Raw genomic sequence first — 14,555 nt, 5'->3', positions numbered from 1 at the left:
ACAGTGACAGAGAGTGAGAGTGTGGGTAAGAATACTATGGGAAGACCAAATGAGAATTTAAAAAAAAAATAACACAATTATTTTCTGGATTAAATAGAAAAGCTTGTAGGTAGGTTTGAAAATGGAGTGTGCATTGAAAGGTTGTAAGATATTTACTTGAGAAAACATCATGTAAAAAGAAATTAGGGTTTTGTTGTTATTGTTGTTATCATTGGTAGCAAACTCAATAAAATGACAGGGTCCAATTGCTTGCTTTGTTGTTGTTGATGATGATGTAATATTAATAGAAGAGTGCCTAAAGAAAAGAAGATCGAATCTGGGGAATACACGTTTGGTGCATTATATTCAGTTCCTATGAGCACATGTTCAGAGCAGGAAGTATACACTGGGGCAAATCCAGGCGAGAACGCCAGCATTGGTGAGGGTTACAGAATCAACGTCCTATTGGTTTAAAAAGGTGAGACTAGTTTGTTTAAAAAAGTGAAGACTGGGGATGTAACAGTTCTCTTTACATATATGAAGAATTCTTTCTAGAGAAGAGATTAGGCACATTCCTTGAGGGGAGCAGTAGGAAAGATAGGCACGAGTTGAAGAGCAGAACCTTTGTCAACACTCAGGGCAATTATTTCCCTAATCATTGCTCCTCTTCATCAATGGAGCAGTTTGCCTTACACAGAAGGTTTGAGTTTGGCATTACTGGGAATCTTCAATAGAATCATTACAGTTTAGTGTCACTTTTTTTAAATAGAATTCTTTTTAAGAAGGTGTGGTTTGAAAATAGAGAGCCACATATAATATAACTAAAACAGAACTGAACAGAGGTATTTTATGATACAGTTTTGCTTTCATTATTGGGATTCACAATGGGATTCAGGATTCAGAAGAGAGGAGAGATGCAAGAGTAAGGCTCAGGAAAGTTCTAGTGTGATGGAGTGCTTGAGGGGAAATCCCTGCTTTGGTCACATGATCTAAGAGTTAAGAAATAAAGAGATGCTCAGCTGGGGTGCTGAACCAATTGTCATGGACAAGCTAAGGAAGCATATTTCTCCAAGTAGAACTTTCTGTTATAAGTATGTGACATGGGAGCTCTCTTAAATAGCATTATTAACTGTGTTTTTGTTTGGGGAGGTTGTTCTATTTTATAAGGTCTGTGGTCTGTTAGTGATAAATCAGTTTTCCAAGATTCTCAAGAATATCTTATATTTAGAGTATTTCGTGGTCACTTAATTATCAAACTGTTTGGCTATTTATCACCTTCCTCCACTTCATATTAGCCTGATGACCATATTCTGATTCTTAAAGTACTGTGTAAATCTAAGAAGTAAATGCACTATTCAGTCTTACAGGATACTGTGAATATTAGGTTGAATAACCCTAGGAATTCTGTCACAATTATATCATGCCTAATGGTGACCTGCTCAGCTCTTGCCAACATCATTCAATTACTCATTTCAGCATTGATTTTTTTTTGTGCTTTTCTTATGGCATTTAAATGGCTGTCACATCTCTCCTTTTACATAGGTGGCATGTTACATAATGGCAAAGAGGCTGTGCTTCCCACATTGGTAACACTGAACTCTGCTTCAAATTCTTTTGCAAACAAAATGGAGTGTCAATGCATAAATGATGTCATACTAATTTTTAATTGAAATTACTGCCTTTATGGAAATGGTGTACTAAAATAATTTTCACTGAAAACCATTTTAAATGCCTTTGTACAATTACCAATTCTATGTATCAAGAGTACAATTTGCCTCAAACAAATTTCTCAACAGTAGTTGAGAAAATGATACATACATATAATTTTAACATCTAATCTTAAAATGGAATAATATATCAATTTTTAGGGAATAAATTATAGTCATATTTACTGTGTTTATGAGAGTTGTTTTGGAATAAAAAATTTTGCAGCTAAGATCAAATTAATTTGATCTTAAATTAATGATATTGATCTTAAAATGATATTTTTCAGCCAAATGTTATATTGTATTCTTCTAAACTCTATTTTTGCTTTCACTCAACTGGAGAGAAATCTGGTTTTTTTCTGAAAGCATCACCAATTTTTTGCTGCCTTTCTTTGGCACATCCCTGTTTTCCAGGAGATATGCACCTTAGAGTTTTCTGCTTAGCACTATAAAAACTTTCAGAAAGGGCATTTTAAAAATTACATGGGCCCGTTTAACTTCATCTCCAACTTTAAGAAATTACAGAAAAGCTATAGCTGTTTATTACTCTGGGAAAAGGTGGAATGTTTAATTTACTACATTTGGTTCTATAAATACTAATAAGTCATTTTTAAAAACATTATTAGAACACTTAATTCCATATCCTTTGTAATATATTTCACCCCCCACCTTATATGGTTTTATATAGTCTCATTTTTAATGTCAGGTGACAAAGCTTTCATAAGTCCTTAAAAAATGTCCTGATTTGAAATTACTCTTGCTCAGAAAATTATTTCTGATGTTTAACTTATAGCCTCTTTTATTCAATTGTAGCTCTTCAGACTATCTCACAAATTAATTTTCTCATAATTTCCCCTTAAATCATTATAGGCAATCTCAATATTTCATCTTTCTAAGCACACAGTGCTATTTAAATTTGCATAAACTCTGAAGGTAACTAAGATTTCCTTTCATTTTTCACTTTTGATGAAATGATGCAGATGTTATCATTTAAGTATTTTATCTTTATCTCATAAAAAAGGCAAGAAAATCCCATTAGACCTTAGAATTTATAAATTTTCCTGTCATCTGATTTTTCCATTTTGTTTCTAAAGCACAACTCAACACTATTATGCTCAAAATGGAGCTGTTAACTTTCTTCTCTAAGTTTGATCCCAAAATAGAAACCTGGACATCTCCCTTTCACCCTGCCCTTTTCTTAGCCACATTTAATCTAACATAAACCCTGGTGTTTATAATTCCAAAATGTAATCTGAATGCATCCATATCTTTTTATCTCTACTGACATCACCCCTGTGCAGGTCACCATTATTTCTTGCCTGGATTTTTACACTAGTCTCTTAGGTCTGCTTCTGTTCTCACACCTTTTTACATTTATTTTTCTCAAAACAGTCAGAGTGATATTTGTAACTTAGAGTCAGGTCATGTCACTACTCACCTTAAATGTTTCTGAGACTTTCCCATAGCACCTAAAATAAAATTTGAATTGCTTGGTTAACCAGCTCAGGCCTGTCTTTCCAACCTCATCTAATATCACACTCACATTCTTCCAGTTATCTCCACCACCACCAGGATTGCAGAGGCTATTCTCCAGCCATAGTGGCCCAGCCAAAGGCTTCTAAACCTGGGTCATTTTACTTGCTGTTTTTTATGCCTAGACTTCTTGTCCTCACATTCTTCACATGGCTGACCATTTTTTCTTCTTTGGGTCTCAACTTAAATGACATGTATTCAGGAGTCCTTCCCTATCTATCCACTTTAACAAAATTTGACCTCTCTGTTATTATCATATCGCTGCTATTTCATTTGAATACCTCTCATAATCCATAATTATCTTGTTTAATTATTTCTTTTTTTGGTTTACATTCTCAGTAGAATATAAAGTCTAGTGCCACAATCAGTCATTTTTGTAAGGAACCATGGCTCCTTTTAGAAAAAAATGGTATTTAGAAGCCACAATCTGGGTGCTAACTGTCCACATTATTATTGGGGCACCTTTATTTCCAATCCCTCATGGTGGATACAGCAATAAGGTCTCAATTTATATTTCATATATTTATCTGTCTTTCTATTACTATTGAAAACCATGGCCTGTATTCTTTTTTAATTTTAAAATTCTTTATTTTTAATCAAAATGTAAAAGTACTGACAGAGTTTAGAGGGGAGAGGAGGGAATTTCAGGGGAATTTCAGGGGAAAAGGGGAAGGGTTTACAGGAACGAGTATAAAGGACACAAGGATAAAAACTAGGGGTGGGTGAAAATGGGAGGAAGGAGGGGAGGGTTAGGTGGGTGGGTTGGGATGGGAGTAAAAGATAGAGAGTTGTACTGCAACAACAATTAAAATAAAATTAAAAAAGAAAAAAAGAAAAATATGGCAAAAAATAAAAGTAATGTAGTAGTGTAAGATATTCAAATATAAGAAATGTATCAAGTTCAAAGTCTCACATTATCTATGCTGTTCAAAGAAAGCCATTCATATACATTTCTATGTATTATAAATAAACACACAAATTTTAAAATGAGTTCATACTATGCACTTTTCTATCAATAGTTTATTTCACTTAATGTAGCATGGCCATTTTTCCATGTCCATACATAGTAACTAACTATACCTTATTCATTTTAACAGACATATAGATTTTCTGAATATGATTAAGTCACATTATTTAACCAATCCTTTACTGATAAATACTTAGGTTTTCTCCCATACTTTTCTACCATGGCCTGTATTCTTCAAAAATGTCAGCATTATATATGACAAATAAAGACTATAGAATATTCCAGATTAAAGGAGATTAAAATGTCATCATGTCTAAAGGTAATATGTCATTTTGAAATGAATTCTGGATTGGTAAAACCTTACAGTTTTTATATATAATATTTTTGGAAGAATTTACACACTTTGAATATGGACTGTGTATCAGATATTAATATTATATAAATGTTAATTGTCTTGATTTTGTGCTGTGGTTATGTGTAAGAATATCCTTGTTCTTAGGACATAACCACTGAAGAATTAGGGACAAGATGTCACCATGTCTGCAACTCACTCTCAAATGCTTCACAAAGTTACATATTCACACCTTTCCTCCCTCTCTTTCTTATCTGTCCATTGAGAGAAATAGAGAAAGAGAATAAATTATTAGCAAATGGTGCAAGTTGTAAATGGTCAAATCTTTTTTTTTTAAATATATTTTATTGATTATGCTATTACAGTTGTCCCATTTCCCCCTTCACTCCCCTCCACCCTGTACCCCCTCTCCCACCCACGTTCCCCCCCTTTAGTCCATGTCCATGTGTCATATTTATGAGTTCTTTAGCTTCTACCTTTCCCGTACTATTCTTGCCCTCCCCCTATTTTCAACCTACATTCTATGCTACTTATTCTCTATACCTTTTCCCCCTCTCTCCTCCTCCCACCCCTACTGCTAGCCCCCCATGTGCCCTCCATTTCTGTGATTCTGTTCCTATTCTAGTTGTTTGCTTAGTTTCTTTTGGTTTTGCTTTAGCTGTGGTTGTTAATAATTGTGAGTTTGCTGTCCTTTTACTATACATGTCTTTTCTTTATCTTCTTAATAAAGGATTTATGGAAGCTCTTTGTTTTACAACTTTTTAACAGGTTTATGTAAAAATAAAAACTTGCAAGTACTTTTCAAAACATGCAATGTGTGTACGTATTTTATTTTTCCTTATGACACTGATTTGAATGATTGAGGTCGAAAACAGCATCTCTTTCCTTTCTCAAGTAAAATGTAAATTAAGTAGCTTGCAGTGAATAGGAACATGTAAGACATGCAAAAAACACAATTTTTCACAAAGGACAAGTAAAAACAGGATTTATTAATACCATTTAATTCTTAATTAAATGGGTTTTTAATGGCTTTACTCAACCATAAATAACCCATCAGGGGCAAAACCACACAGAAGAATATTATTGCTTAGTTGTTTTTTTTTTTCTTTTACAAAGAGAAAACTCTTCTAAATAGCTTAAACTTGCCTAAAGCAATTTCACAATGACCCAACTCTCCCCAAGTGACTTCTCGAATTCTTAAGCTATTATCTTTCTGTTCAAACCCTTTAAAAAACTTCTCCCCAATTATATCACCCATCTAATTACTAAGCTAAGATTCCTATAGACTATCTCTACCAAAGGATCAGGATAGGGAATGATAAACCTCTTAACAAAAACTTAATTCTGATTCTTCTCCCAGATCAAGGTATCTTAGCAACCTGTGAAACAAGTTATCTGTTGATTTTATCATTTTGAGCACTTAGTTGAACCCTTGAATTGACCTTATACCTGTGCCTTTCCCCTCTTGTTGGTTTTGTTGGTCCAGGTTACATAAAATGAGATCAGCAAACAGAAAGCAGCGTGGCAACACATGTCTAAATGTATCTAACCTTTAACACACAATTGATTGTTTATAATCTTATGAACCAGAATCTTCAGTTTTGTTCTCTGTCTCCTGGGAATTTTAGGTCTAGTTTTGTTCAGTGGGTGGCAATGATGAGGAATCAGAGCTTGGTTTTAGCTAATATGAGGATTTGAGATGAAAGAAGGGTCAGAGTTAAATACCGCTCCAGTTGCTTTAGCTGTGGCAGGTCTAGCTGAGGCAGCCAGAGCAGTGAAGCATGATGTATTGTGGTCTAATTTTCAAGAGAATGTTCCTAGTTATACTAAGTCAAGATGGGTGACTAATTGTAAGACAGTGTCCAACCTTCCTCAGTATTCTGGCTTTGAGACCTGGGAAGGGTAACTGATGAGATCAAAGAACCACGGTCAGTGGTATTGAGAAATTGCTTGTGATACAAGCCACCATACTACCCATGTACAACCGTTTCTTCATCTTGCCTCCCCACTTGCTGGCCATTCCATCTTAGTCTTAGTTATAGTTCCTCCTCATCTTCCTGGCCATGTGGTAGCATCCCAGATTCAGTCTCTCATCCTCTTCTCTATCTCCCCTCATTCACTAAGGGACCACATTCACTCCCAAGGCCTTAACTATCACCCATTCTCTGTATATTTGCAATTTTACCTCTGTAGCCCACACCTCCCCAGACCTGACATACAGATGCATAGGTGCAGAATCACAGTTTCTAGATGGATATATGTTCTTACTGTATTTTGCTGTGTATAATGTGCACCGGCATTTTTGGCCCAAACTTTCCAGAAAAAAATCTTTCATTTTAACTTTTTAATTCACTTTTTAATTTGTCTTTTTTTTAAGATTTTATTTATTTATTTTTAGAGAGGGAAGGGAGGGAGAAAGAGAGAGAGAGGGAGAAACATCAATGTGCAGTTGCTGGGGGCCGTGGCCTGCAACCCAGGCATGTGCCCTGACTGGGAATCGAACCTGTGACACTTTGGTTCGCAGCCCACACTCAATCCACTGAGCTACGCCAAGCAGGTAATTTCTTTATATTTAGAAACAAAACAAATTATTGTATCCCAGGGTATTATTTTTCATATGGATATCATTATTGCTTTCTAGAGTTATACTCTTAATGCATAAGCATAAATAAAAGAATTAAAAACATTTATATAGATACAGAATTAGTACTACCCATATAAAATGTGTATCCTTATTTTTCCCTAAAAAATTTGGGCAAAAAAGTACATGCTATACATGGCAAAATAAGGTCAGAAGCATCCAAAACTTATCCCAAAGAAGTTCCCAATTGTAACTCCTAAACCTGTGACTCTTTCCATAGCTTTTCAGCATCAGTAACCAGTAACTCCTGTTACTCAGGACAAAGTAATACTTGACTGTTTTCTTTTTTTCACATGCCACGCACAATACTATCAGCAAATTCAGAGGCACAGTTTTCAAAGGATCAGAAAAATCAGAGCACTTCTCATCACCTTCATCATTATCACTCTAGTCTGAATGATATGTCTTGCCGGTATTAATGTAATAGGTGCTCACTGTCTCCTTTATTTCACTCTTGCTCTCACAGGCCACATTGGACACAACATCTAGAGAGATTCTTGTAAAAAATGTCAGATCATCACTCCTCTGGTCAGGTCCTTCTGGTGGTTAATCCATACTCCTCATGGCTTGGAAGCCCTTGCTTGGTGGGGTCCCCCATCCATCTTATCTACTTACTTCCACAGCACAGCTCCATCATTTGTTTGATCCTAGTCTCACTTACCTTTTTCCTGTTTCTTGAACAAGTCAAGCAAACTTCCCCTTTAGTACCACTGAATGTGCAGATATCACTGACTGGGATGCAGTTTCCTCTGATATACTCACCTTCCCCAGGTCTCTGCATAGATGGCAGCTTCTCATCCACTCTTGTCTAAAGAAGCACTGTCTCTGTCATTCATGCAACAACATGTCCCATTTTTCTACGTAATTGTTCTTTGTTAGTAATTATTATCACATGTCATATTATTTATTTGTTTGTTTCTTTATTTACCACCAAAATATCCATGGAAGCACAGGCCTCTGTTTGGTGCTTTTCCTTATACCTAATAGAATATCAGGCATAAGTAGATGTTCAATAAGTGTCTGTTACATGAATTAATTGTGATTTTTATGTGGAGAAAATAAATAGATAAAAGATAAAATTTTTGTCTTCTAAATAACATTCTAGAATGGGAAATTGAAATGAAGATTTGCAATTATTAAGGCAAGGATGTGAATTACTTATTTGTGTGTCCTCCTTTAAGCTTATCTATAAAATGGGCACAATGGCATCTTCTTAGTCTACTACAGAGAGTTAGAATGAACACCAAATCAGATACAACCTCAGAAGCACTCTGATTCTATCCAATATTACAATATATAGTTTTTATATGGCATCTTGTCTGGAGAAATCCTTTGTGGTTTACTGAATTTCAGATGTTTTATTTTGCTTACATTTTTCTAACCAGTAAAATATTGGTTAACATAAACTTGGAAAGTTTCTTATTAAAAAAAATATTATTTGCTTAGGCCTATTAGCATTATTATCCATAAGCTAGGTGAAAAAAATGAAAGCATGTCATAGATGCTAAAATCCTAGAAAGAATAGCTAATCCACTGCATTATGAAATTCATGTAGAAAATATGGATGAGCTTGACCATGTGCCAGGATAAGATGTTGCTCAAAAGGGACAACATGTACACTTGGACATCATATTAATTATGTCACATATATTATGTCATTAAACCTCACAATAAGACTGAACAACTAAACATGATAATACTCTTATCCAAACATTGAAACTTAGTCTCAGAGAGGTTAAGTAACTTTTTTAAGGTCTCAAAGCTAATATGATGTAGATTAGATGAAAAAGGATAACTAACTTTAAAGTTAATTTTCTTTCCATTATGCTCTTAAAATTCTCTTCTATTATGTGAAAAAAAAAGTCAGATTCAAAATGAGGGTTAAGTAGCAACACTGATAAAAACTGACATTACCCTTAAGCCATTTGGTATGGTTATCAAAGAGTAACTGAAATAAAGCTTGGATTGTAGAACTAGAACTAGATGGGGAATCCATGGAGGCAGAGATGATAGCCCAGATTTACACTGTGCTAATCAGATCATTCCTGAAAATAATATGTTTGAATCTGGGTGTTAGGCTTTAAAGATTATAGAAAAACTGAAAATTACTTCAGAAAAGTAACCAGAATGTATAAAATTCTCACAAAATATCCTAACAGGAATGGTAGATGAAATTACAGATGTGTTAACTGGGGTGGGAGGGGATGAGAGTCAGAAGTTATTGACAATCAGATAGATCAGAAATTTCAAGTCATTCAATATGGCTCCAAAAATAAAACCATGACTATGAGTAGAAGCTCAGTTTCTTAAGGGAAACATGGTGCTTTAGGAGTTGAGTTCTCTGTTACAGGAAGAGTTCCAGCAAAAAAAAAAAAGAAAGTGATAATAAAATAATAAACCTTAAAACCTAAAGATCATGGTAGGGAAGTTTTTTTTCCCCCACACTTAATTTTTTAAAAATTTTATGGACTTCTTATGGACATTTTAAAAGTTATTTTATTTTTCCTTTTTATTGAATCTATTGGGGTGACACTGGTTAACAAAATTATACAGGTTGGCACAATTCCACAACATATCATCACCTGTTCACTGTATTGCGTGTTCACCACCCCAAGTCAAGTCTCTGTCTATCCCCATTTATCCCTCCTATACCATTCTCCACATGCCCTCATCCCCACACCCCACCAATTACCACACTATTGTCTGGGTCCGTGAGTTCACCCCTGCCCCCATTTATCTTTTTTGCACAATTCCTCCAACCTCCACCCCCCATAGATATCAGCCTGCTCTCTATGAGTCTGTCTCTATTTTGTTTGTTAGTTTATTTTTTATTAGGTTTCACATGTGAATAAAATCATATGGTACTTGTTTTTCTCTGACTGGCTCATTTCACTTAGCATAATGCTCTCCAGGTCTATCCATGCTGTCACAAAGGGGAAGATTTCTTTCTTTTTTTATGGTTGTGTAGTATTCCACAGTGTAAATGTACCATAGCTCTATAGCTTGTTTTTTAAGATTTAATTTTAGAGAGGGAGCAAGGGAGGGAAAGACACACCAATGTAAGAGAGAAATATTAATCTGTCACCTCTCATGCATGCCCGGACCAGGGACCAAACCCACAACCCAGGCACACGGCCTAAATGAGAATCAAACCAGTGACTTTTTGCTTCACAGGATGACACCCAACCAAGTTAGACACACCAGTCATGGCTACCATAGCTTTTTTATCCACTCATCTACTGATGGACACTTGGGCTGCTTCCAAATCTTGGCTATTGTAAATAACACTGCCATGAACATAAGGGGTGTTCTTCTGAATTAGTATTTCAAGTTTCAGTAGTGAAGTTTTAGGAGGAATTCAAGTATCAAAGGGGAGATTGAATTAGATATCCTTTTAATCCCTTCTGACACTTGGATTTCATGCTTCGGTAGAAAAGACTGTCAGTTGGCACCCCACCCTTTAGAGGGTTTAGAGCCAGAGATTATTAGGTAGGTATCTCTTCCTACTTATAATGATACAGATTTAATTAAAATGTCATCTGGATCTCATTTGAGGCCTCCTTGCTCTCTACTATCAGGATGAAATAGACTTGAACCCCAAATTCTGTGCTCTGAGACAAGGTACTCTGTGAATTATTGTAGTGAAAGATGGGTCAGGAAGAGAAGTTTGCTTTCTTTATATTTCCATATTTCTGAGCTAGCATAGAATCGAAACCATGTTTTCTTAACAAAATAAAACACAACACAACAACAAAAAAACACTCTCGTAAACAGTGAATTTAGTGAAATTTAATAACATTTAAAATGGGGGAAGGTGGAAAAGAAGAAGGGTTTATATTGTAGTAAAGTAACAAATTGGACAAAAGTTATTTCTGATTTTAAAATGTCCCCAGGCCACCATTGGCTCTTTAATCCACGTTGGCTTCATCCTCATAGAACTCAATGGATCGTCTCTCTTCCTTTCCCCTCCTACCCCAGATTCATTTCTTCTCCTTCATTTTCTACCTCAGAATTGCCCCCAGGAACTTCAGTTTGTTCCCTTTCTTGAAAGTCAGATTTCCCCAGCTTTCAAACTCTGAAATCTATCTCAGAACCATCATCACAAACCCCAACTTATCAAGGTGCTTAGTAGAGTTACAGGACCTGATTATGGTAGAAAACACCATATTTTGAAAGAGAATTGGTATTAAAGAGCAATTATTATTACTGTAAATTTAATTTGTTTAATTATTATACATAAATGACTTTTTAACTACTAAACATCTGAAGAAAGTTTTTTTTTTTAAACCCAGTAGTTCAAGATTAAATAGAGAAAGGAGGCATAGTATAGTGATCTGGAGGCAAACAGACCTTGTGTTCATCAACTTGTTTAGTTATGCTACTTTGGACAGGTAACTTAACTTCTCTGATTTTTGATTCTCTCATCTCAAAATAAAATTAATAGCAATGTATTCCTCATGGTGTTGTCTGGATTAGATTAATGCATACAGAACATGGAGCACACTACTTGTCATGTGGTCAATGTTTGTAAAATATCATTTTCTCACTCAAAAATCTTTCAGATTTTCTAACATAGTAACATGTTCAATGGCCACTGAAAATTTAGCTTGAGAGACTTGGAAGAGGGTGCTGAGGATATTACTACCAATATTTTTTCTTCTGCCTAACATTTGTCTAACTGTCACTAAGATTTCTTGAAAATACACTTCATTTGTGTTTGTACTGAAGTGAATTTATTTTTCTGGCAGAGTGATAGAGGAACATTTAGTAAATACATTTTTACCAATTTTATGACTCTCCCTGGTAGCATCATATCAAGACTTGACACTGTGATCCTAAATAAAATCTGACCTCTGGCAAAATTGTAAATTAGAGAGTGTTTAATTTAGTACTAACTTTCTTTTTTGCTATATCCCTATTCCAGCTTTTGACAAAGCCCTAGCCCTGTGCTTTCATATGTGGCTATATACACTGAAACTAAAATTAATTAAAATTAAATATAATTTTTTCAAAATACCTGTTCTTATTCTTAGCTTGTGGGTATGGAAAAATATGAAATGGAGTGTAAAATATAAAAGTATATGTAAAATAAACATATAAATCATGTATTTACAATTATTTTATATGTAAAACTAATACAGTTTCAGCGTATCCAGTTAACTAATTAAACCATTATGTTTCTGATCACATTTTTTATTGAATTTATTGGACATTAGTGGGTTTCAGGTGTACAATTCCATAACACATCATCTATATATTGTATTGTGTGGTCATCACCCCAAGTCAAGCCTCCTACCATCACCATTTCCCCCCCCCCCCCTTATACCATCTCTTACCTCTACCCACAATAAAATTTAAAATTCACTTACTCAGTTGGACTAGCCACATTCCAAGTGTTCAAAATAGACATAGCTAGTGGCTACTGTATTGGAGAATATGCATATAAAGCATTTTCATCATTGCTGAAAATCCTACTGGACATGGCGACCCAAGAATCAAATACCTTGCATTCTTTCTTGGTCTGGCACCTTCAAAACTGTCTCTTGTTCTATGTCATCACTCTAATGCCTTCTTTCTCTGAGATTTTCCTGTCTTTTGTCTTATACTATCAACTAATGGAAAGTCAGGTGCTAAAGTGCTAACAACTAATAAGAGGGAGAAAGCTTCAGGGAGCTGAATGACTCACTTTTCATCTCTAAAGCAGTATTTTTCAGAGAGAAGTTCTGGGATGATTGCTATCATAATCAACTAGAACACTTATTTAAATTGAGGCCCTTGACCTCCACATTACACCTTCTGACTCTGCATTTTGAAGGAACTTTTTCAGTCATTATTATGGAATGTTGAAGTTAGAGAACCATAGTTGAAAATAACCACTATTGGTATTTAATTGCCAAGAACCTTACAGCTGGATGTTAATTTGCATGGCAATGGGGAGTGGTGCAAAGTTTAGGTACCAGAGGAGATATTTGGGGGGAAGGATTATTTTCATTATTCTTCAAATTGTATAATGAAGTCCATCCACACACAGGCTCATTGCAGACCTATTGACTAGCATGATTCAATGTGATAGAGCCATATACCTATTAGCATAATTAAAAAACACATTGCTCTTTTCATGAAGTATGTGTTTTTAGTGTTTGAAATCATGTTTACTTCTTTAGTGCTTTCATTTTATTTTGTTACTTTTATTGAGGTATACCTGGCAAAGTTATAAGATATTTAAAGTGTACAGTGTGATGATTTATGTATGTATACATTGTAAAAGGGGAAATCATGGTAACTTTGTAGTTTATTTTATGTCATTTATAATTAATTTGATTTAATGTCATTTAAAAATTTCCCATTGAGAAAGATATAACATAAAAATAATTTTAAAGTTAAAATTGATGAAAGAGAATAAAACTGGGAAAAACAAACAAAAATACACTTATAAATTTAAAAAACTGTTCATTCACTAGACAAAATGAAAAACATCAAAACCAGAAGCAGAACCAAACAGTGGAAAAATCCTCTGGCAATTTTTATCAAGGAAAAGATAATGTATAATTAAATGATAGTAAAATTAAGGAGAAAATATGATACAATCTTTAGATGGTTATAACTAAGACAATGTGATAAAAAAATCTTAAGTTTTGTTTTACTAGTGATCCAGACTTATCAAAAAGCCATATAAATCAAAGCAGGGAGATTCTGCCACAGATCAACTAGAACAATTGAGTAGAGAACTTGGAAAGAAGCCTTCAGAGAAGAGGATGATTCTTATAAGGATATGTTGAGTTGGAAATGGTTGGAACCTGTAAGATTTCTGGTTGTCTCTTGGGTTTGGAAGCTAGAGCTAAGGGTCATGTTATTAAAACTGTGACAATATCTGTTTACATTGAGAAAGTGTATGTAGGGGGAGAGAGAGTGAATTCTGGGGTGGAACCTAAGGAATGGACAAGAGTTTTCCAGAGATTAATATATGTTACAGAATCTTCTGTCATCAAGGGTAGAGAAAGAGGTGTCCAGAATGTAGCTTTAGGAGATGAACTCTGTGGCATGAAATCTAAGGAAAATTCAAGGGTGAGGGGAATGTATTCAACAGGATTAAATATTGCAGAGAGGAGTAAATTTAGCACTATTTATTTTGTGTTGTTGTTTGGCAGTATATTTATTGGGGAAATTATATAATATCTATGGATTAGTTTTTAAAATAATTTTAAGGGTCTGCTGTCCTTGGTGCTATATTCTTTTCCATGAGTCAGATGCATTTTAGATTCAGCAGTGGAAATCGAGCATTTTAAAAAAGTAAATCATATGTAGAAATTACATGTATTTATTGAAAAAAAAAGGATGCCAATACAGTTTAATATCAGGAGGTTATAGTGAATGCAA

Source organism: Phyllostomus discolor, chromosome 7, assembly GCF_004126475.2.
Source record: "Phyllostomus discolor isolate MPI-MPIP mPhyDis1 chromosome 7, mPhyDis1.pri.v3, whole genome shotgun sequence".
Classification (NCBI taxonomy): Eukaryota; Metazoa; Chordata; class Mammalia; order Chiroptera; family Phyllostomidae; genus Phyllostomus; species Phyllostomus discolor.
The sequence above is the reverse complement of the archived record's forward strand: the minus strand, read 5'-3'. Positions refer to the sequence as shown.